The 22991-nt window shown below is 39.3% G+C and overlaps 1 protein-coding gene across 1 annotated transcript in view; it reads left to right on the top strand.

Annotated features, from left to right (window-relative positions):
- The first annotated feature begins 738 nt into the window (after positions 1-738).
- SMARCA2 (SWI/SNF related BAF chromatin remodeling complex subunit ATPase 2) overlaps positions 739-22991 on the top strand; it is a 222136-nt gene continuing 199883 nt past the window's right edge. Inside the window, exons 1-3 of the mRNA XM_045373183.3 lie at positions 739-878; positions 8569-8678; positions 14984-15070. The gene's annotated coding sequence lies outside the window, so the exon portion shown is untranslated. The remainder of the gene's footprint in view (positions 879-8568; positions 8679-14983; positions 15071-22991) is intronic.

Genomic DNA, 22991 nt, shown 5'->3' with positions numbered 1-22991 from the left:
AGATGGCAGAGCTGGACAGAAACATTTGGAGACATACCCTTTAATTGGCCCCATAAATTTATACAGAAAGAAATTGAAGCAGAAAGATTGAGTGACTCCCGCAAGGACTCACACAGCCAGTTAGTATTAGGACTAGAGCTAGAACCTTCGACCCTGACTTCCAACTCAGTGTTTTTTCCAGCTCAGGCTGTTCACATGTTGCCTTTCATTTTATCTCCAAAATTTGGCCCCTTGGAACCTTTCCTGGAATTGGACTTCTGAGCCTAAAGTGGCTTAATGCACACTTTTGGGAAAGGATAGCCAGGAGGCCTCTAAGTGGTTTTGATCAAGTTTGCCAGTATTTACACCCTAGGATGATCTGCATAAACTTCATAAATAATGTAAATTCCTACAAAGTGAGTTAACAGTGAGCTACATGGTCTTTTGAAAAATCCGTGTTATGCAATCACCCTGGCAAAGTTAACAACGCAATAGAGTACTGAAGGTAACCACTGATTGCAGTCACTGCTATTGACCATTTTAAGTGTGACTATTTTTAAAATACTGTATGCCTCATTAAGCTGGGCTCTGAAAATGAGGAATTTGCTTTAACTGCATTGTTTTGAATTGCTGAGAGAAGAATCTATCAACCACAAGGTGCCCTGCTGCTGAACTCAGCCAAAAAGCTGTTAATAACTCCAGCAGATGTTTCAGCTTTTTAGGCCAATAGACTCCCTTTCTCCCTGCCCTCCCCTTTCCAGAATCTGATGCCAATATGACTGAACTCCAGTTTTTGTGGTGGTTGTCGCCACCGCCGCCGCTGCTAGGGCCGGTGATACAATGCCGCTGAGGAATGATCCTTTAAACAACCGGTGGCCACAGAACCTCAGCCCTTTAAGGTCAGAATATTATTGCTTTTACCATCAGAAATTTAAATCTTCAGGGGGGAAATGAAGGTAAGGGCACAAATTCAGTATCTTTGTTTTGTTGTCTGCCTTCATTGCTAGTCATTTTGTTTAGCTTTTTGTGGCTTCTCCCAATGCTAAAAGTGCATTTCTCAGACTCATCAGAGTGCTGGGCTTGCTAAGGTTAAGGGTCATTCATACACTGGAGGCTCCACTGATCCGGGAGAGAGGTTCTTGGGTTAGCAGCTTTACAAAGGGGGCCTCTGCGTGATGCACAGTTTTGTGTGGTTGTATGCCTGATACCGTGTGGCTCAGATGCCCTGACCTTAGCACTTCTGCAATATTAGATGTGAGTTTTATAAACACAGCTACATCCCTGTGAGATAGGTAGAGTATGAGGGCACACAGGGTCACCGCAGTCCCATACCAGGATTTATCAACATCTCTGAACTGGGATAAACCTGACATTGTCACCTGAAATTAAATCTACATTCCAATCTTTCCAAATGAGAAGACGTTAGAAATAAAGGCGGAGGAGAGATCCTGCCCCCTTCCCTGACACTTCCTGCCCTGCCTCCTACTCAATTATTTTGGAGAGGGTGCTTTAACACACCCTGGTGACAACAGGGTGACCAAGAAAACACAGGTGCACCGCATTATGAAATGCTGTGTTGGCTAGGAACACATCTGAACTGCACATCTATACACATCATCATGCAGAGAATTGCCATTTCAAGGGGGGAAAAAATGAGAGGCAGAATTAAGTTCATAAATATTTTGTTTCCTTATTTTGATGCAACACAAAGCCAGAATATCCAGGACTCTGTGGACCTCTATTGTCAGCTTCAACATTTGCCAACCATAGTAATTCAACCCCCAAATCTCTGCTGTATGCCATACTGGCTGTAAAAAGTAAGTGCCTTTTCCCTGGTGTCGCTGCCACCATACTGTTTGCATGCTCTCAGCCCTGTATCATTCTAATTCTCAAGAAAAGCTCAGGAATACAACGCAAGCCCCGCCGCCCCATCACTTTTTTAACTTGGATAAAGAAATAGATTACATTGTGACTTGGTCCACATTCTCTTAAGTACATGTGCAGAGAACTCATTAATGCTAATGGAATTTGCGCATATGCATTGAAGGGAGAATATAGTTGCCCGTGCCTGTGTATTCTTTATTTTCTTACTGTACACTTGAGGGTTCTGTGGCACCTATAGCTTCTAATTCTGAAACATGAGTAATTCAGATTAAAAAGTATACCATTCATTTTGAAATATATTTCAAAAGCAAATGGGATGGATATTTCTGCTTAGATCACTATGATTCCAAGAAGCCAATACCAGATGATGATTCTTTAGTAAAATAAGCAACCAATGTTGTAATAATAAAATACGGTTAAAAAAAAACAGCAAAAACTCGCTACTGAATCAGTAGAAAATATATTCTCATTATTTAAAAAATACCTACAAAATAACCCACATGCATGTCTAGGGGAGTAAAAACACAAGATGATGGGGTAAAAAAGAACTGAAAATAATCATAGGTAATCTGAGACTCCAAGCCTGCCAGCAGTGAATATTGGTGACAGGCATTAACAAACTATGTGGGGATGTCTGAGGCCCAGCTAAATCCAGACCATGTACTTCATTAGGTCTTGAACTTTACCTGGAATCTTGTACTGCAAATGATGATTTCCAAACTGTTTTGTTCTTGATTATTTCCAGTCCAAGTAAAATGGACAATAAAGAAAAGATGCTTCCATGCTGTTTCCATGATGGATGTTCACAACCAAAATAACTTCACCATCTGATGTATTTCACAGTTTTAAGTTAAAACAGACATACTATAATATGCTTGTACATCTGGCTCAGGTGCTTCATTTGCCATATGTTTGTGAAATAATCCAAGGAGATGTTACAATTGTACGTTCCCCTTGGGACTTGAAGAAAATGTGCCCACAAAGAGTTACCTAATTATTCATTCCTGCCAACAACATCCTCTCCTAATAAGAAGGTGGTTCTTAAAATGAGACAATAGTGCTTTCAGTCTTGAGAGATGTCAGTACCACTTATTGTTTCAGAAACAGAAAATCTTATGCATTTTTTAAAATAAGAAAAAGATCTTTGGCCTTTAAAGCAAATAAAATACTCTGCAGGCGGTATATTTGGTATTCTTGTGGGGGCAAATTCTGCAGCGCTGATCAAGGCCTATTATTTCCTGAAACTCATTGAATTAAAGCCCATGAAGCCACATAGAAATTAGTGACCCAAAGTTGATAGTCTCTAAGGAATGGCTGCTCTGGCAATACTATACATTTATGGAGAACTTTGTAATCGGCAAATTGCTTTCATATATGTTACCACATTTAATTCTTATAATAATTTTGTGAAGCAGGTAAAAAAAGGCATCCCTTGTTTAATCATGCCACTTGTAGTACTGATTCTTCACAGCACTAATAAGCAAAATATGAACATCTTTTTTTAAAAAAATTGTAAATTACTTTGGTCTTTACCAATAAATACCACTTGCCATAGCACACATTTCTCTCTTTAAGAGTCATTGACAATCTGCTTTTTTCCCTCTTTTCCTGTTATTTGCATCCTTCTAAACTATGACTTTTTCTGATTCTATTTTAATTAAAAATTTGATTTTCTTTTGAGGATTAAAAAGTAGAGGGAGAATTCGTTTATTGGTTAAAATACAAGCTAACCATCAAAATTCAGATTTTAATGAGGCCCTAAGCCAGGACAGAAGTCAAATGCGTAAAGCATCTTCTAGGCCTAGCTTCATCCATTAATAAATCAATTTGGAAAAATGTGGCAATGATGAAATTATCAGCCAATAAACCTCCAATAGTGTGTTAATTGTATATTGACTGAAGTAACAAATTACATGGGGGTTGAATTTTCACAGGGACTGGAATAAAAGACCCTAAGTAGGCAGATTAAGTTACAGTTTCTTTTCCCCCTGAAACACAAACCTCAGTGTCAAACAGGAAACAAAGGATGAGAGACAGAGGGTAAGAGATTTGCCTCAGGTTACCCAGCTTGCAAATGGGAGTCCATGCCAGATCATCTCCCTCCACAGCGCTGGGAAACAACAGCAACTATTAAATACAAACGATCTCTTAGCTTTTCTAGTAAATCCTAACATTTTCTCATTACTCAATGTATAATACTTCCAATTTGTGTATAATATTTCCATTGAGAGGGAGACAGAGTTACTATGAGGAAATAATTAATTTTGGTCTCTTGTTGGGGTGAGTGAAATTCAAGAGAAAGTTCAGAGAACAAGTGTAAAAAACATCTCTCTAAAAAAGAAAATGCCGCCGGTCTTCCCTGATCCTACACACAGGCCAGTGGTGACAGCTATAATCATGGAAAGGGGCTTGTGTATCTTCAGCCTCATCATCTGATGGACTCAGATGTCTGAAAAATCTGTGGGAGCTGAGGGGTTTATTGTTAGAAATACTGAAACTGGTCTCCTCGAAGAAGAGAGTCTCAGCAGAGTATTACACAGACCTCACCTAATCTCTTTTCCAACGTATACTGCAGCTAATTCATGGGGATCATTGGAGTCTATTGGTCAAAAGCATGAAACACAATCACCACCATAATACAGAACTCTTAAAAGTGTGTGCATGTCCCAGTGGTGGAACGCGTTCTTACTATGGCATAAATTGTAGTCAGGATACATCCCTAAGTGCGTCTCAAAAGTTATATATGTAATCAAGTAGGCATTCTGATTTTAATTTTGGCAGGGCATGCTTTGAGATTCCCCAGGCAATGTTTTTTGCCAGTCATTGCAATTATGTACTTAAAAATACACATGCACACACACACATGCACACACACACACACAAACACACACATTTTCTTCATTCACTAAAAGTATACTACACGCCATGGATACAAAGTTAAGAAGGCAAGGACTTGCTCTCAAGTCATTTAAACAACGGGAGAATCAGACTTGCAAACATGAAAATACGAGAATTGGATGATCCACAAAGTTGAGTGGCAGATTAGGATAACAAGTCTAAATCTGTCCTGGAAAACTTCCCAGAGGAAGAAGAAACTTGAATAGGTGTTTTCCAGGTAGACGAAAAGTTTTAAATTGTGTGCTGAGTTAGAAGATGCTGAAGATCAAAGCAGGGAGTAACATCAATTTTTGTCTTTGAGTCCTAGGGCCACAGGGAAAGGAGAACTGGAGAAGGAAATTCTTGGAGGCCAGGCAAATGTCATGCATTGTATTGCAGTAGTTAAGGAAGTCCATGGACTTCATCAAGTGACCTCATAACCCATAAAATGTAGGAGAGATGCAAGAAGAATAAATAGGATATATTGTTTAGAAGGTGAGAAAGGAATCAAAGGTTCCCAAACGTTTGGCTTGGGAAACTGGGTAGAGGGTCGAAACCTTCACTAATATAAAGAGTATAAATGTAATGTAAAAGGATGACATATGCCTGTAGTCCTAGTTACTCAGGAGGCTGAGGCAGCAGAATCTCTTGAACCTGGGAGGCAGAGGTTACAGTGAGCTGAGATCATGCCACTACACTCCAGTCTGGGCAACAGAGCGAGACTCCGTCTCAAAAAAATTAAAAATAAATAAATAAATAAATATAATGCAAAGAATACAGAAAGAAGAATAGATTTTGTAGAATAACTGGGAATAGACATGTAAGCAGAGATTAACGTGTTCAATTCTGGACATACTGAGTTTGCAACGCCTGTAGGATATCAAAATGGAACTATTCAGAAAACAGTTGGTATGGAAGGGACTAGAACTTAGGAAAGAGATTTATTTATTTTACTATACTCTGTTTTTTCTTCCTATTTTTTCTTTGTAATTTTAATTTTTGTGGGTATATAGTAGGTATATATACTTCTGGGGTATATAAAATAAAATATTTTGATATAGGCATATGATGCATAATAATCACATCATGGTCAATGGAGTATCCATCACCTCAAGCATTTATCCTTTGCGTTACAAACAATCCAATTATACTCTTTTAGTTATTTTTAAATGTACAATTAAATTAGTATTGACTATGGTCAATAGTGCTATCAAGTACTAGATCTTACTCTTTCTTCTACTTTTTCATACCCATCAACCATCCCACTCCCCCACCCCTCCCCGACTACCTTTCCCAGTCTCTAGTAAATCATCATTCTACTCTCTATCTCTATAAGTTGAATTATTTTAATTTTTAGCTCCCACAAATAAGTGAGAACATGTGATGTTTGTCTTTCTGTGCCTGGTTTATTTCACTTAACATAATGATCTCTGGTTCCATCCATGCTGTTGCAAATGACAAGATTTCATTCTTTTTTATGGCTCAATAGTGCTCTATTGTGTATATGTACCACATTTTCTTTATCTATTTGTCTGTTGATGGACACTTAGGTTGCTTCTGAATTTTGGCTATTGTGAATAGTGCTGCTATACATGTGGGAATGCAGATATCCCTCCAATATACTGATTTATTTTCTTTTGGGGTATATACCTAGCAATGGGATTGCTGGATAATATGGTAGCTCTTTTTTTAGATTTTTGAAGAACCTCCAAAACTGTTCTCCATAATGGTTGTACTAATTTACATTTTCATCAACAGTATACAAGGGTTCGCCTTTCTCCACGTCCTTACTAGCATTTCTTATTGTCTGACTTTTGGATAAAAGCCATTTGAACTGGAAGGAGATGATAGCTCACTGTAGTTTTGATTTGTTGTGGGTTGTCTCTTCACTTTGTTGGTTGTATCCTTTGCAGTGCAGAAGCTTTTTAACTTGATGTGATCCTATTTGTCCATTTTTGCTTTGGTTTCCTATGCCCATGAGGTGTTACTCAAGAAATCTTTGCCTAGATCAATGTCCAGGAGAGTTTCCCCAATGTTTTCTTTCATTAGATTCATAGTTTGAGGTCTCAGATTTAAGTCTTTAGTGGATTTTGATTTGATTTTTTAATATGGTAAGACATAGGGGTCTAGTTTTATTCTTCTGCTTATGGATATCCAGTTTTCCCAGCATCATTTATTGAAGAGACTGTCCTTTCCCCAATGTATGTTCTGCCATCTTTGTCAAAAAGAAGTTCACTGTAGATATATGAATTTGTTTCTGAGTTCTCTAGTCTGTTCTACTGATCTAGGTGACTGTTTTCATGCCAGTGCCATGCTGTTTTGGTTACTATAGCTCTGTAGTGTAATTTGAAGTCAGGTAATGTTATTCCTCCAATCTTGCTCTTTTTGCTGAAGATAGCTTTGGCTATTCTGGGTCTTTTGTGCTTCCATATAAATTTTAAGATTGTTTTCTCTATTTCTGTGAAGAATGTCATGGGTATTTTGACAGGAATTGCATTGAATCTATAGATTCTTTGGACAGTATGGACATTTTGACAATATTGATTCTTCCAATTCATGAATATGGAGTATCTTTCCATTTTTTGTGTGTCCTCTTTAATTTCTTTCATTGGTGTTTTATAGTTTTCATTGTAGAGATCTTTCACTTCTTTGGTTAATTCCTAGGAATTCCAAGGAATTTAATTTTATTTGTAGCTATTGTAAATGCTAAAAATACTTTCTTGATTTACTTTTTCTTTCTTGATTTTTTTTCAGATTGCTTGCTGTTGGCATATAGAAATGTTACTGATTTTTGTATGCTGATTTTGTATACTGCAACTTTACTGAATTTATCAGCTCTAATATTTCTTCAATAGAATGTTTAGATTTTTCCAAATATAAGATCGCATTATCTGCAAACAAAGATAATGTGACTTCTCCTTTAGGGTAGAGTTTTAGATGTCAAACAGTGGTAGGGACAAGATCCCCCGAAAAGTGAATAAAGACAGACAGTAAGACACTGACATTTAAAAGGAGGGCAAAGAAACAGAAACCAACAAAGGCACTGGAAAAGGAGCACCCCGTACGGAAGGAGGTAAGCCAGGTGAGAGAGAAAATAGACAAAGCCAGAGCTCCAAGAATGGAAGAAGAATCAGAATAATAATACTTATTCCACTGGGTTAGAGGGTGAAGCAAGACTGTCTCTGCAGTGATATGGGTAGAGCCAGGTTAGAATGGATCAGAGTGAGTGGATGATGTGGAATCACACATAGTAAATTTAGGTTGCACTTTCTAAAAAAATAAGTTATCAAAGGAAGAGGCATGAGGGTGCTAAATAAATGGGTCACTAAAAGGATTTTGTCTGCTTTTTTTTTTTTTTAATGAAAAGGATGATAAACAGATTCTTAGCTAATGGAGAATAACCAATGAGACATAGAAGTTAAGAAAAGAACACTGATAATGCAAATTTCCCAAGGAGACAAGGTAGAATAATTTCCATAGCACCAGTGAATGGCTGGTCTTTGATAGGAAAATTGTGTTTTGCTAGAAATGAGGACAAAGAAAAAGTGGATGCAGATATAGGTGGGCTTATGGGTGAATGGGCAGGGAAATGAAAGAAGCCGCTCCTGATAGCTGCTAGTCCCTAAATTAGAAGCCAGGTCATCCCAAAAAAGAGAAGATTGAGAGTTTTGAAGAGTGGAGAAAGTTTAGAACAGCAGCTGAGGGAAATGGGAGAGGCACATGTAATAGGACTGCTGAGTAACATTGACGGCACAACTGAGATTAGTTTCACTCCAGATTTATGATCCCCATTCTATATGGTTATGATTTTTCTTTTTCCTTCAGCAGAGCAGTGCTCAAGGAATGTTTACAGCTAAGGAGGCTCCATGGAGGATTGCCTGAAGGACATGAAGTCCATCCATCTCTCCAGATAGTTTAGATTATATCTCAAGATCAAGGTAAACCATCAAACTAAATACTTGAGCCATATTGTTTTGGCCCCTTTTACTATTACTCACTTTTACTGAATTGTATTTTGGCATGGGGCCTTGGCTTACATTGAGGGGCCCAACAAGAAACAGACATAGGCCTCTCAGCCTGGTTAGCATCGTGGAGGCGGTTCAAAAGGACAGGCACCAGCCTCGGTACCATTTATGTTCCATTCATGAGGCCACAAAGAGCCATTTCTTTTTTTTTTTTTTTTCCTTTTTTCTTTTTTTGAGACAGAGTCTTGCTCTGTCGCGCAGGCTGGAGTGCAGTGGTGGGCTCTCGGCTCACTGCAACCTCTACCTCCTGGGTTCAAGTGATTCTCCTGCCTCAGCCTCCTGAGTAGCTGGGACTACAGATGCGTGCCACCATGCCTGGCTAATTTTTTGTATTTTTAGTAAAGACGGGGTTTCACCATGTTAGCCAGGATGGTCTCGATCTCCTGACCTCGTGATCCACCCTCCTTGGCCTCCCAAAGTGCTGGGATTAAGGTGTGAGCCACTGTGCCCGGCCCAGAGTCATTTATTTTAGACCCAAATACCAGGAAACAATTGGTTTTTCATGAGTAATGGCAATGTGTTTCCATGTTTGTATGGTCTTGAAACCAGAATGCATGATTTCAAATTCAGAATCCATCATCTATTAGTTGGTTGATCTTGAGCCTATTAACTTCTCTATGCTTCAGTTTCTTCATCTATAAATTAGCAAAAATAACAGTACCTGCTCCATAGGGATACAGTGAGAATTAAATGAGACAATCAATGTAAAAATGTTTAGCATTATATCTGGCAAATCATAAGTCCTTAATACATATTAGTTATTATTATTATCTTACGACTGATATTTTTTGTTTTATTTGTGTGTTTTGCCTTCATCTTCAGTGTGGTGTGCCTTTGTATGCATTAGTTTCCCTCTGGTTTCCACTTAATATTATTTTCCATTTGTTCTTTAACTACACTTCACTTATTTTTCATCTGATATTCACTCAGCATGGTTTGGGAATGAGGCTGAATATAACAAAGTAAACAAAAGATCTTAAACCAGTCAATAACTATAAAGATTATTCTGTCTATTTTTCTCCTAGAAATAATTTCAAAGATAGTAAAATGAACGTTCTTATACCACATTTGTATATGGAAATGAAAGTTTCCTTGAAGTCCATTTCACTTGATATTGACATTTCTTACAATCACTCTTGATCAGACCCCTACAGGGACTTGGCCCTGACTCAATATTTGCTCAAATACTTCTCACTGTGAATAAATAACATGTTACTTTAATTGCAGAGAGGGACAGATTATTGTAGCTTGAGAAGTAGCTAAATTTTGCAGTGGAATGAGGGCTGGATTTGAGGGTCAAAGAACCTAGGTGTAGACACCAACTCTGCCACCAGCTCTTTGCCATTGGAACTCACTGGCCTCATTTCTTTCATGTGCTAAGTAGGGTTAACAATCTTGATCTCACAGTGCAATTGTGAGAAATAAAGAAGAGGTTCTGCAAAAATTAGTTGAATCTTCATCCAGTGCGGGCAGTAGCATTCAAGCAATCATTCACACTTATACTTGAAAAATAGGGCCAAATGACCAGGCATGGTGGCTCACGCCTGACGCCTGTAATCCCAGCAATTTGGGAGGCCAAGGCAGGCAGATCACAAGGTCAAGAGTTCGAGACCATCCTGGCCAATATGGTGAAAACCTGTCTCTACTAAAAATACAAAAATTAACTGGGCATAGTGGTGCGTGCCTGTAGTCCCAGCTACTTGGGAAGCTGAGGCAGGAGAACCACTTGGACCTGGGAGGTGGTGGCTACAGTAAGCTGAGATTGCGCTACTGCACTCCTGCCTGGGCGACAGAGCAAAACTCTGGCTCAAAAAAAAGAAAAAGAAAAAAGAAAGAAAAACAGGGCCAAATGATTCAGTCTTTTTAATTATGTTTAAAGGCAACTTGAACATTCTTATCTTATTGAACTATTTGAAATATAGATACCAGGCATTTAGGAATATTTAGTCAAAAGCCAATTTAAAAAAAAGCTTTAATTCCCTTTTAAGAATATTCAGGAAATTTCATCTTGGTATCAGATTATCAACTTAGCCTGCAATGTCACAGGAGAAACATGAAAAATATCCCAGATTGTGTTCTCTGCTTTTAACTAAATAAATAATTGGAAAAAGCCCTGATATACAAATAAGTCTGCTTTATTTCCTGGCAGACTTGTTTTGTTTTTCTTATTGTTATTGTTGCTGGTTTTGTTGCTGCATAAACCAGTAAGCACACGCAGATGAAAGGAAGCCTTTGTTTTGTTTTAACTGAAGGTACGTGGGCATGGGATGGCTTATCCCAGGAGTTAATAGCAAAAGGGTTTAGGCCAATTCTTCAAGGAAATAGAAGCACTTAGTTTCCTAAACCCCTCCCACCTTTCAGGACCAAAGTTGAAAACCAGAGAATGTTGTGTTGGTAGGCCACTCCCCACCGCCCCACAGAACACCCAGAGAAATCAGTGCTGGATAGCACAAAAAGAGCCCAGCTACAATGGTTGGTCTTCAAAGGGGTTCATTTATTATATTGCTCAGTGCCCCACAGAGTTGCTCCAAGCTCATAACTGCCACTGATTTCAAAGAGAGCTCTGAACTTGCATACGCTCCACAAGGCACAGCGCAGGATGAGAAATAGGCTGAGTGGCTTTAAGCCATGTTCAGACATTTTTTAATGTTCATAAATGTCTTTGGCACCATCACTTTCACATAGAAACCCACTTACCTCCTACTGCAAAGTGTGAAATAAAGCCATTTTCAAGCCTGGGTAGGGGATGGTCTGCAAATTGGGCTAAATCTTAAAACTGCATGAAGACTGAAAATAGGATTCACAAGCTAGAGCTCAGCTCTAACCAAACTGTTTCCAAGGTCGGGTCACTGTGACACTCTGCTCTGTTAGATACCATCAGTTCTATCCTTCAAGGGTTAACACAGTGAACCGTGGTCACCTCAGTAGTTTCCAAATGACCCTGGAGTTAAACTAAAGGCCCATAGCTCTAAGCCATCAAAAACAGGTGGTCTACTGAAGGAGGGAAGCACTGTCTCAATTGAGGCTTGATTGGGATTCACCTGACACAGCCCTGGGAAACCTTGAGTTAGGGACTGGCATTTTTTTTTACCACACTTCTCTGCCTTTGGAGATGCTGAAGTTTATTCAGGGTGTTCATGGGAGATAAGGACCCATCAGAGGTGCTCTCTCTCCCTGAATGCCTGCAGAAAGATTAGCCATCTTCCCCAATTTTATTCCCGTGGTTGCCTGGTCACCAAGACAAGAGAGAGATCCCTTAGACACTCAGCAGTCACTTTGTATACTCCAGGAAGCCCTCTGGTAAGTAATTCTCCAGGGAGCCCCTGCATGCCTCCATGAGCACCTTGCTTTTGGAAGGGGCACAGAAAAAAAATGTGTCCTATTCACGTTCACTATTAAGTAAACATTAATTAAGTCTTGGGCAATATGTTATATTTGTTCCCATGTTGATTGAAAACAGAAAGTTATTTGGGAGAAAAGGAGTTAAGTAATGATTTCCAGAATTCCAGGGATGCGCTCTGGAAAAATGAAACCACACAGTCTCTTCTCTAAAGGTCATTAAGAAAATGTTGCTAAAGCATTTATCTACTATAAGTCCTATTTATTTATTCCCTTAACAAATATTTACTGAGCACCTGCTATGTGCAGATGCAGTTCCAATTGCTGGGATACAGTGGTGAACAGGGCAAAAAAAAAAAAAAAAAAAATCCCTGCTCTCTGAGTTGGTGTCTAACTGGGGAAGACAGATGATAACAAAATAAGTAAGAAGACTCCAGAGTGTTTGATGAGTGCTAGGGAGACCATGAGCAGGAGTGAGGGCTCATGTCAGGACAGGGTGAGAGAGCGTGCACTTTGAGATTGGGTGATGCGGTGAGGGATCATTTGAATAAAGGATCCTGAGGGGAATTTACCTTTAAATGCTTGTCTTTTTTCAGTTAGTCCAAATATCAGTAGAAAGTGACTGAGGATTACCTCTGAAGTCTTTTTAAAACTTAGCAGGTAAAGCCAGCTTGCCAAAAATGATGAGAAGACAGTGCAGCCCTGCTCTTGGGTCCTGGTACCACCTGGCTGTGCAGTGGCACAATCACGAAGTTGAGTTCCATGGAAAAAGGAAGTGTACTTGGTATCGTGTTGTGCACACAGTGAGTGCTCAATAAATGCTGTTCACTCATAGCTAAGATCCGTGGTCTTGGATTCAGATCTCAAAGTAATGTTTTTGACAAAAATTTTTTATATCTCTTCCAGCAACCTTTGAGTAGACATAGTATACCAGCAGTCCCCAACCTGTTTGACACCAGAGACCAACCAGTTTTGTGGAAGACAGTTTTTCCATGGACCAGGATGGCAGGGTGGGGATGGTTTCGGGATGAAACTGTTCTACTTCAGATCATACAGCATTGGTTAGATTCTCATAAGGCGTGAACAACCTAGATCCCTCACATGCGCAGTTCACAATAGGGTTTGCACTCCTATGGGAATCGAATGCCGCTGCTGATCCTACAGGAGGTGGCGCTCAGGTGGTAATGCTCGCTCACCTGCAGCTCACCTCCTGATGCACGGCCTGGTTCCTAACAGGCCACCCACCAGTACTTGTTCGTGACCTGGGGACCGGGGACCCCCGATATAGACAGATGAGACATCACAGATAGTTTCCGGAAATTTATCAAGCCATATCTATTCGCAATACCATCCCTAAATTCCCCCACCATCAATGTAAATATCTTTAATCTGTCTTTACTTATGACTGTCCTCAAATATTCAATGTAATATGTTAATGAGCTGTCTTCATTTCTTCTATCACATTCCCTTTACTCTAAGAAGAGACATCAATGTGTACCATTAAACACCATGTATTTTTATCCTTTCACCCTTCCTCCTTCCCTTTATCCCTCCTTTTCTTCTTTCCAATATCTATGTTGTGCAAAGCATGGTATATTCCATAGGCCCCATCTTAACTACACTAAAAAAATTAATTATTGAACAGGTACTGCTAGATGCACTGAAAAGAAGAGTGTGGAAAGTGACTCAAGGTGAAGGGAGGATATATCATTTTCTTCTGTCTTTTGTCACCAATGTTGAGATGGCAGCTACTGCCCATCATATTTCCTAAAGGGGAATAGTGACTACCAAACTGCTCTTGGTTTTAAGGGTGAAGTTAAAGTAACTGGGATAAAATGAAATAAATTAATTATTGAACAGGTACTGCTAGAAGCACTGAAAAGAAGAATGAAAGGATGTGAAAGTCAATAGTGTTATATATTAGAGAAAATACATATTAGAGAAAATATGTAACACTACTGGCTTTCACATCCTTTCATTCTAAATTGAATACTGTATGTGAATACTGCTATTAATGACATTCCCTTCTACCTGTTGTGCCCAAGAGTCTACAAGTCCTTTTTACATGTATAGTATCTCATACAATCCTCTAAACCTTTGCTTCTCAAATGTGGTCCTCAAACCAGCAGCACTAGCATCTCCTGGGAGTTACTGGAAATGCAGAATCTCAGGCTCGGCTGCAAGCCTCCTGAACCAGACTGCATTACAACAAGGTCTTCGGGTGCTTTGTGCACACCTAGAAGTTTGAGAATCCCTGCTTCAAATCATCCTGAAAGGCAATTAAAAATTCCCTTCCGCATTTTACAGATTAAACACACACACAAAAAACTCAAGTTTCAGAGATATTTAATTAGCAAGTAGGCAGCAGGACGTGCAAAGGCCAATATTCTTTCCACTACACTATGCCCCCTCTTTGGATGCTACTGGAAAAAAACTACCGCATACCTCTTTTGGGGTCTGACGTCACCGAGGCCAGTATTTCATAAGGAGCACTTACACAATAATTATAGCCTGATATTGTCCCCTGGTGGTAAGTAGGCCGATGCTAATCTCTTGCTGGATCATACATTCCTTATATAGGCTATTCTTCCCTCCTGTTGCCTAAGAGGCCTCAGGTTAATTACATGAAACAAGTTCATATTTAGAACGCTATCCAATTTTCTGTAATTACTTACCAAAGAACTGTTTCACTGGTTAACAATTTTTGAGGTTTCCATTGCAAATTTTCTTTCCAAAGCAGACTTTTAAGTGATATATCTGACCACCTTAAAATGAAAGGGAAAGGCAACTAACGTGTAGCAAGCATTTCCTTGTGTACCAAGCTTGGTGCTTTGTGTGTGTTATCTCTTGATCTTTACAGAGACTTATCCATTTTACAGATGTGGAAGTCGAGATTCAAAGATGACACAGGTAGCAATGCTGGGCATCAAGCTAAAGTGTCATACCACGCTGGCCTCTTCCTAAAAGTAAGTCTTGCCTGAATTAGCATGGAAAATGACTCAAGGTGAAGGGAGGATATATCATTTCCTTCTGTCTTTTGTCACCATTGTTGAGATGGCAGCTACTACCCATCATATTTGCTAAAGAGGAAAAGTGACTTTTTAAAACCTCCTGGTTTTAAGGGTGAAGTTAAGTAACTGGAATAAAGTAAAAACAGAGAAGAACCAACTAGAAGGACACAAACTGAATATGCAGAATCACCCAAAAAAGATTAATCAGCAGAGGAATGTTGCTGGGTAATATACTTTGAAAATGCCATATCAACACCATATACATTGGCTAAAATCTAGACATATAATCTAAGCAAGACCCTCTAAACTGGTGAATTTTAAATTCTTTATGTTTAACAGAGAAGCAGCAGGAGGCCGCCTTATTCTTTAAGAAAGAGGAGGAATGAATAGATTTCTCGCTGATAGAGCTGAGAAAGGCATCTCCTAGGCTCTTGCATCACTTGTGTTAATATGCAGGTCCTCAGAGCTGCAGCTTTCTCATGAACATTGTACTGGAACGTTCTCCTCTGTTCCTCTCTGGGAATCTGCAGACAGTTCATGTGGAAGTCTCTCTCCCAGTCTGAAAGAATTAAATAGAATATTATAATTACTCAGAGTTTAATATATGCTACAACTGTTTTTGCTGGCTTGGCGTTTAAAGATGCAAATGTTCCAATCGCTTCTAGAAACATGACATTATAAAAGGGACTACTGTAATTAGGAATAAAACTGTTCAGTCCTCATTAACCAGAAAAGCAGTTTCTAAACCCAGGGAGGCTCTACTTTTATTCCAAGAAAAGTCAGGAAGATGGCGCCGCAAGAGCCTAATAAAGATTTTGGGTCAACTTGTGTTCACTGCAATTGACTAGGATCCATGTGAAATGATTTTTAAAAGGCAATGAACAACAAATACTTCTAACAGAAGAAAACTAATCAGAGAAAAGCCTGAAGAATCATCTTAAGCACACTCTTCTTTAAAGTTTCACTAGTATTTTATTCTTGATTGCCCAGATTCATTCAGCCTTAATGCATTGTTAAAGAGTCTGTCTTATTAGACAAGGATGTTATGGTAACTGGTTGTAAGGCTACTGTTCTCCTGGTTACAACATGTGACTAGAAAAATGCTTTCTTAATTGAGGCTTAGAGTGATAAGTCCCTGGTGACTCAAAACAGTTAAGGAGTGTGTATAAAACTGAGCACAGGCTAACCTTGAAGATGATGGCAGCCTTTACTTTGGTTCTTTAATCTCCACATCCATTTCTGTCCTGCCGGAACTGTCTACACCGACGACTCACTGTGGCATTAGTCATGGTAAGAGCCAAATGTGTTCTAAGCCTGTGCCTTTTTATACCTGTCAAAGGGAATTTGGTCACTGAAATCACAAGTGAGCCATGTTATAAGGTGTTTAACTGTGAGGTAGTCTCCCACATAGGACGAAGGCAAGAACATTTGGAAGGAATGTGATTTATTTATGTTCTCTGCATAGGTACTTGCAACGTGTCTGCTTCTGAGAAAAGCAACGTCCATAGATTGCAGATAGCGCATTATCTAGCCCTCGTTCTTTCTTTTAGCTGAAGTTCTTATCACCCATGTTTCAAAACCTAATTAAGCGATGGTTCATTCATAACTAAAGGACACTGGACAGGAATTAGGCTCCAGTCTCTTCTTTGTCACTAACCAGCTCTGTGGCTCTCAGCAAATTAGCTCTCCAGTGGGACTCTGTTGCTTTGTCTTGTAATAATAACAGCTCTATTTATTAAACACTTTTTCTGCAGTAGGGCTTTAATAAGCACTTTAATTGGATTATTTCATTTAAACCTCATAATAACCCAATGGGTAGGTTCTATTTTAACCTACATTCTGCAGATGAGGGAGTTGAGGCATAGAAAGCTGAAGACTTTGTCTAAGGTGACACAACTTCGATGTGAAAGAGCCAGGATTTGGTTACGTTTCTGCTGAACCTACAGACTACATGTTTATCTTATTGCCAGACTACTCCACCCAAGAATTGATGGAGCAGGGAGATTTTCCTGCTCCACAAATTCTTAATTGTACTTAGAAATGAGTTGGCTTAGGCCAGGCGCGGTGGCTCAAGCCTGTAATCCCAGCACTTTGGGAGGCCGAGACGGGCAGATCACGAGGTCAGGAGATCGAGACCATCCTGGCTAACACGGTTGAAACCCCATCTCTACTCAAAAATACAAAAAACTAGCCGGGCGAGGTGGCGGGCGCCTGTAGTCCCAGCTACTCCGGAGGCTGAGGCAGGAGAATGGCGTGAACCCGGGAGGTGGAGCTTGCAGAGCCGAGATCGGGCCACTGCACTCCAGTCTGGGCGATAGAGCGAGACTCCGTCTCGAAAAAAAAAAAAACAAAAAAGAAAAGAAAGAAATGGGTTGGCTTAACTCATGTAGCATGTCTGTGCTGCTATATGTAATTTGATTTTTTAATTTTTTAAATGTTTTCGTCTTGTTTTCCCAGCCAGAGTAAAATGTCCAGATGAGTTAGTGGAAAGAGTACTTTCTATAGGATAATGAGTGAGGTTGTCTGCCCTGATAAATTCTTTCCTTTATTAATAGAGATAATAATGCCTGGCTTATAATGTTTCGATACTTTAAGTACAAAATGGCTATAAGGTGGATAGCAGCACTGTATAAAGAGAATTCGTTTCTAGTATTTTAAAATATTAGCTCTCTCAGGAAAGACTCCTTCTTAAACAATGTATTTGCCAGGTCATGACATGTTGTGAGATGCTAAAGTAGACGCGTTGATCATTACTTTGTGGTTTTTTCAATTTAGAAAAGAATTCTTAAACACACTGTTATTTATCTTCGCACTATTAATTAACGTAACAGGGAGAACAGTTTAATGGTGAATGTGAAACCTTTATTGAGTACCTGAATTTGTCCTAAATGTTATCTCACTGAATTCTCACCATTGCTCTATGAGAAAAATGTGAGAAAACGGAGACTCAGAGATGTTAGGTAACTTCCCTAGGACATACAGCCTTTTGTTGAGAACTGGCACTGAGTCAGAGCTTTAGCTCTCTCCAGAGACCAGAGTTTCTACCATGTCATACTGAAGATATGAATATTCATTAAGATTTTTGTGCTTAAATATCTGTGTGTGTATTGTTCATGGTTTATTAAAATATCCAACTGAATAGCCAACATTTTCATAATAAATATTATGGTGATAGAACATTACAACTTAAAATCATGAAAGTACATATTGGAAAAGACCTTAAAATCTGCAAGCTCAACAAGTGATTCATTGCTTTTCCAGCTGCTGCTTGAACATTGCCTGCAATGTGGAACTCACTGCCTCAAGGGCAAACAATTTCGTCTTTAACGCGTAGAAAGTGTTACCACTAGACTGTCCATCAGGCATCTCAAATTTAACATGTCCAATACTTAATTCATAAAGTTGTTTCATAATTTTGTTTATAGTCAATTGAGGAGCGGGGCTTACCAGAGAAAAGCGGGCGCTAATGAGGATAACATTATTCCATCAATAATTAACCACAGATGATATGTTAAGCATTCATTTTTATTTTATTACTAAGGCCAAAGAAAGAGGTCAGTAAAAATTGTTACCTTATCTCCTTGGGATTTTCCAAGATCACCTTGTTAGAGCTTAATGCTCCATTTATGTTAGAAGACAATTGCGTCAGTCAGAGTTCCAAGCAAAAAGCAGCCGGTACATTCAAAAGGGTTTGAGGCATGTTAATGAAGGGACATTTACAAAGGTATGGGCAGAGTTCAAGGAAATCAACAGAGTAGTCCTTCACCACTGCAAGCATTTCAAGGATAGCAATAGTAAAGAACCATTCGCAGCTGTAGGCATGAGAGAGTGAGGAAGGAGCAGGTTTCACAGGGCAAGTGACGATACAAGATGACACCCCCTCCCCTACCTCCAGAGAAACTGTGGCCTCAGGTGGAGGCACGCTGCCTGGAAACTCAACCAGGAGAACCGATACCCTGACCCCACTGTCTCTACCACCTGCAGAGCTCCTGTTGGTGGCTGAGTTCTTGCTCCTACTAATTGGAAGACAGAAGACAAAATTCCTTACTAACACGGCCCAGGACACAATATTACATGTCGTCCAACACATTACCTGAGTCTTTTCTCTTCCTACTCCTCTCTGGACACTTATCCTTACCATATTCTCCCATTTCTATCTCCTAAATCAGCAACAGGAAGGCCAACTAGTAGATCACGAAGGGAAATAATAATCCTACAGCTCTAGGAGGTTTTGCCATGTGACACTGTTAGCATGTATCTCTTGGATTGTACAAATTAATTCTAAAAAAAATTTTATGACCTCTCTTCCATATTTTTGTATCATAATTAGCAGACCAAACTGGCTGATAGGCATGTATAAATTTTATACGCATACCAATGTATATTTAGAGACTATTTAGTGTTCGCATATCAAATAAACTTTTTTCTTTTGCTCTGATTCCTTTGTGAGACTTATCTAACTGTTCTTTGTTAAAGCCTTTATTAAGCTTTAGACACTGGTAATGTAAGTTCTAATCTCTGAATTACTATTCTAATTGCTTTACCCTATCCCCAATATCTTCAAAGCCTTGCCTTTCGGGAATTATGTCTTAGCTAAAAGTTTTCTGAGACCAAAATTTTCTGAGCAAGCAGTCTCAGAACCAGATTTTCCAATGGGATCTGCTTACATCATTGAAGATAGGAGGTCTGATAAATATAATTTATATCAGACAAGCCAGGTACATTGCGAGAAAAAAGGCCATCCTTTATTTTATTGTAGAACTCTTGAGCTGGAGTTGACACACTTGAAAGACAAGTTCAAATAAACTTTTGGACCCATTTTTCTTGAATATTGATGTGACAGTCTCTTCATAGGTATTTTGAGCTTGAGATAGCTTTTTAAATTCATTTAAATCACATATTGGTTTACCCCACTGTGCACATTACAACAGATCTGACAGTGGAACATCAGTCAAAACCGACACATCTTGGTGATAAGAATGACAGATTTTTGGCTGGGCGCGGTGACTCATGCCTGTAATCCCAGCACTTTGAGAGGCTGAGGCAGGCGGATCACGAGGTCGGGGGATTGACACCATCCTCGCTAACACGGTGAAACCCCGTCTCTACTAAAAATACAAAAAAAAAAAAAAATTAGCTGGGCATGGTGGCGGGCATCTATAGTCCCAGCTACTCAGGAGGCTGAGGCAGGAGAATGGCGAGAACCCGGGAGGCGAAGCTTGCAGTGAGCCGAGATCGTGCCACTGCACTCTAGCCTGTGCAACAGAGCAAGACTCCGTCTCAAAAAAAAAAAAAAAAAAAAAAAAAAGAATGACAGATTTTTATGCGCATGAGCAGAATGAGGGCAATATTTTGTCTTAAAAAATAGCTAAGACATCAGCAAGTTAGGCAGTGAGGTCTTCAGAGCTCCATAATTCTGTACCATGTGTTTATTTTTACCCCTTGATGTTAGTAGTGTGGCGGGTACACTGAGAAGTAAGCCTTTTAAAGTCATATACTTTATTCAAGTATTTATTGAACCTCTTCTTTGAGGTAAACATGGCAACAGAGGTGGGACATGAAATAAGAAATAAAGCATCATCCCTCTCCTTAAAGAACTGGTAGTTTAGATGGGTGACAGTGTCACAACAAAATGAGGGGAACTTCTGGAAGCAGAATGTTGTCAGAGGCTCTGTTCCAAAGGTGTCTTTTCATTTGTTTAGTGCCATAGTCACTAAGCAGGCAAGTACCCATGAGACATTAGGTAAGAAGATACTGGGGTTATACATGTACCATGGGCTTAATAAATCACGACTATTGTGATTACCAATTGGTCCTGTCTCAAAAGTAGTATCACATGCATCTCATTCTCCCATCCTCATGACACTGTGTTGTCCAGATCCTCATTAGTTCTCAGGTTGAGCAGTTGCAACTGACCCCTATCCAGCTTCTTGGTTTAATATTCAAGATTACTTTCTATTTACTCTTCTTAAATCTATTATCTGCCACCTTTATAAAATGTGAATCTGGTAGTTACATTTCCCTTCTTAAATGGCTTTACAATTTCCCACGTCCACGAAGATAAGGTCCAAACTTGCCAATGAGCTCCACGGTGATCTGATTCCTGTCGATTGCTCCAACACCTTCCCATGGCCTTTCCATGGATCCTGCTGTAGTGACCTAAGGGTTCGCCAAACTCAACTTCTGCTTCATGCTCTAATGCCTCCATGTCTCTGTGCATGGTGTTGGTTTGCCTGGGCCAGTCTTCCCCTTTCCTTTTTTAACTCTACTCCTGTTCTAGAGGTCTAGCTCAATTTCTCCCCATCTCTATCACCACCTCTCAAACACCATCATCTATTTCTGCAAAAGCTTCCTAACTTCTACTTCACTCCACAACCACTCTTGCCCCTTCCAGTCCATTCTTGACTGCTAGGATAAAGATAACCATTATCCATCCCTAATCCTATCATCCATAGGATAAAGAGCAATATTCTTATCAGGGCCTATGTAGCGGGCCCTACCAGGCCCTGCTTGTCTCTCCAGTCTCATCTCCTCTTTATGCAGCTTGCTCCAACCACAACTACCTTATTGCATGTGCTTGAATGCCGTTGAATGTCATGTTTCTTCTGCCATAGGCTTTGCACATGCTGGTCTCTCTTCTTAGATTGCTTGCCCACCTCTCCTACCCATTCCACAGATCTCAGCTCAAAAATTGCTCTGAGAAGCAAGCCTTCTCTGAACCTTAGTCTAGATTAAGTTTCTTTATTCTGCGTTTTCATAGAAAAGTGTTTCTTTACTTCATAGAATTCACCTCAGTCTGCAGTTGGGTGATGACTTGGTTAGTGTCTATCTCCATCCCAAAGTCAAGTTTCACGAAAGACGAACAGCATCTGTTTTTGTCCGTCATTGAATTTCTAGCCTAGCATAGTGCCAGTCACAAAAGGGGCACTCAAAATAATTTAAACAGTGAATCAATCAATCCACTAAGGCTCTTCCTCAGTTGCTTCATTTGAAAAGCCTTGATACCGTCATCACCACTATTATCTTATATATCTTCTTTGGAAAAATGTCTATTCAATTTCTTTACATATTTTTAAAGTGGATTGTTTTTATCTTTTTGCTGTTGAGTAGTAAGAGTTCTTTTATATTCTGGATATTGGGCTCTTACCAGATAAATGATTTGCAAATATTATCTCCTATTCCATGGACTGTCTTTTCACTTTCTTGATAATATCCTTTGAAGCATAAAAATGTTTAATTTTGATGAAGTCCCACTTACTCCTTTTTTCTTTTCTTGCTTGTGTTTTTTGTGTCATATCTAAGAAACCATTGCCAAATTCAAGATCATGAAAATTTACCCCAATGTTTTTGATCCATAAAGTTCTTTTGACTTTTAAAATTCTATAAGATAAGTCATTGCTGGTCACCTGTTACACACAAAGAACTATTGGGATTTCAGGGGAAACTGGATATTGGAGACTCAAGCATCAGAATGGATAAGGCATCATTTTAGTGTTAGAATTAGGTCCCAAGATTGAAACTTCAGAAGTGCCAGGATGTGACTGAGTTATATGTAGACAGAGATTTGGGATAGAAGTCTTTAAATATAGATTCCAAGGTAACTTAAGAGGACCTCTAATTAAAACAGTTAAAGCAACATTCCAAAATACATAAAGGCAAATAATAAGCTCTGAAGAAAACTGGAAAAAATCTGACAAATTCCAAGCCTTGCTTGAACTAAAGAACACAATGCTATTTGTGTAGAGGGAAAATGTTAACAAATGCTACATAAAGTTGTGGCCTGAATATAGAAAAAGTCATCCTAGATAGTGCAGGAAAAGGAAAAAACTTAGTTTCTAATTTAGCTCTAAGCAAGATAAGAAAAAGACTTGTCTGA

This window comes from Macaca fascicularis, chromosome 15 (assembly GCF_037993035.2).
Source record: "Macaca fascicularis isolate 582-1 chromosome 15, T2T-MFA8v1.1".
Taxonomy (NCBI): Eukaryota; Metazoa; Chordata; class Mammalia; order Primates; family Cercopithecidae; genus Macaca; species Macaca fascicularis.
The sequence above is the reverse complement of the archived record's forward strand: the minus strand, read 5'-3'. Positions and strand labels throughout refer to the sequence as shown.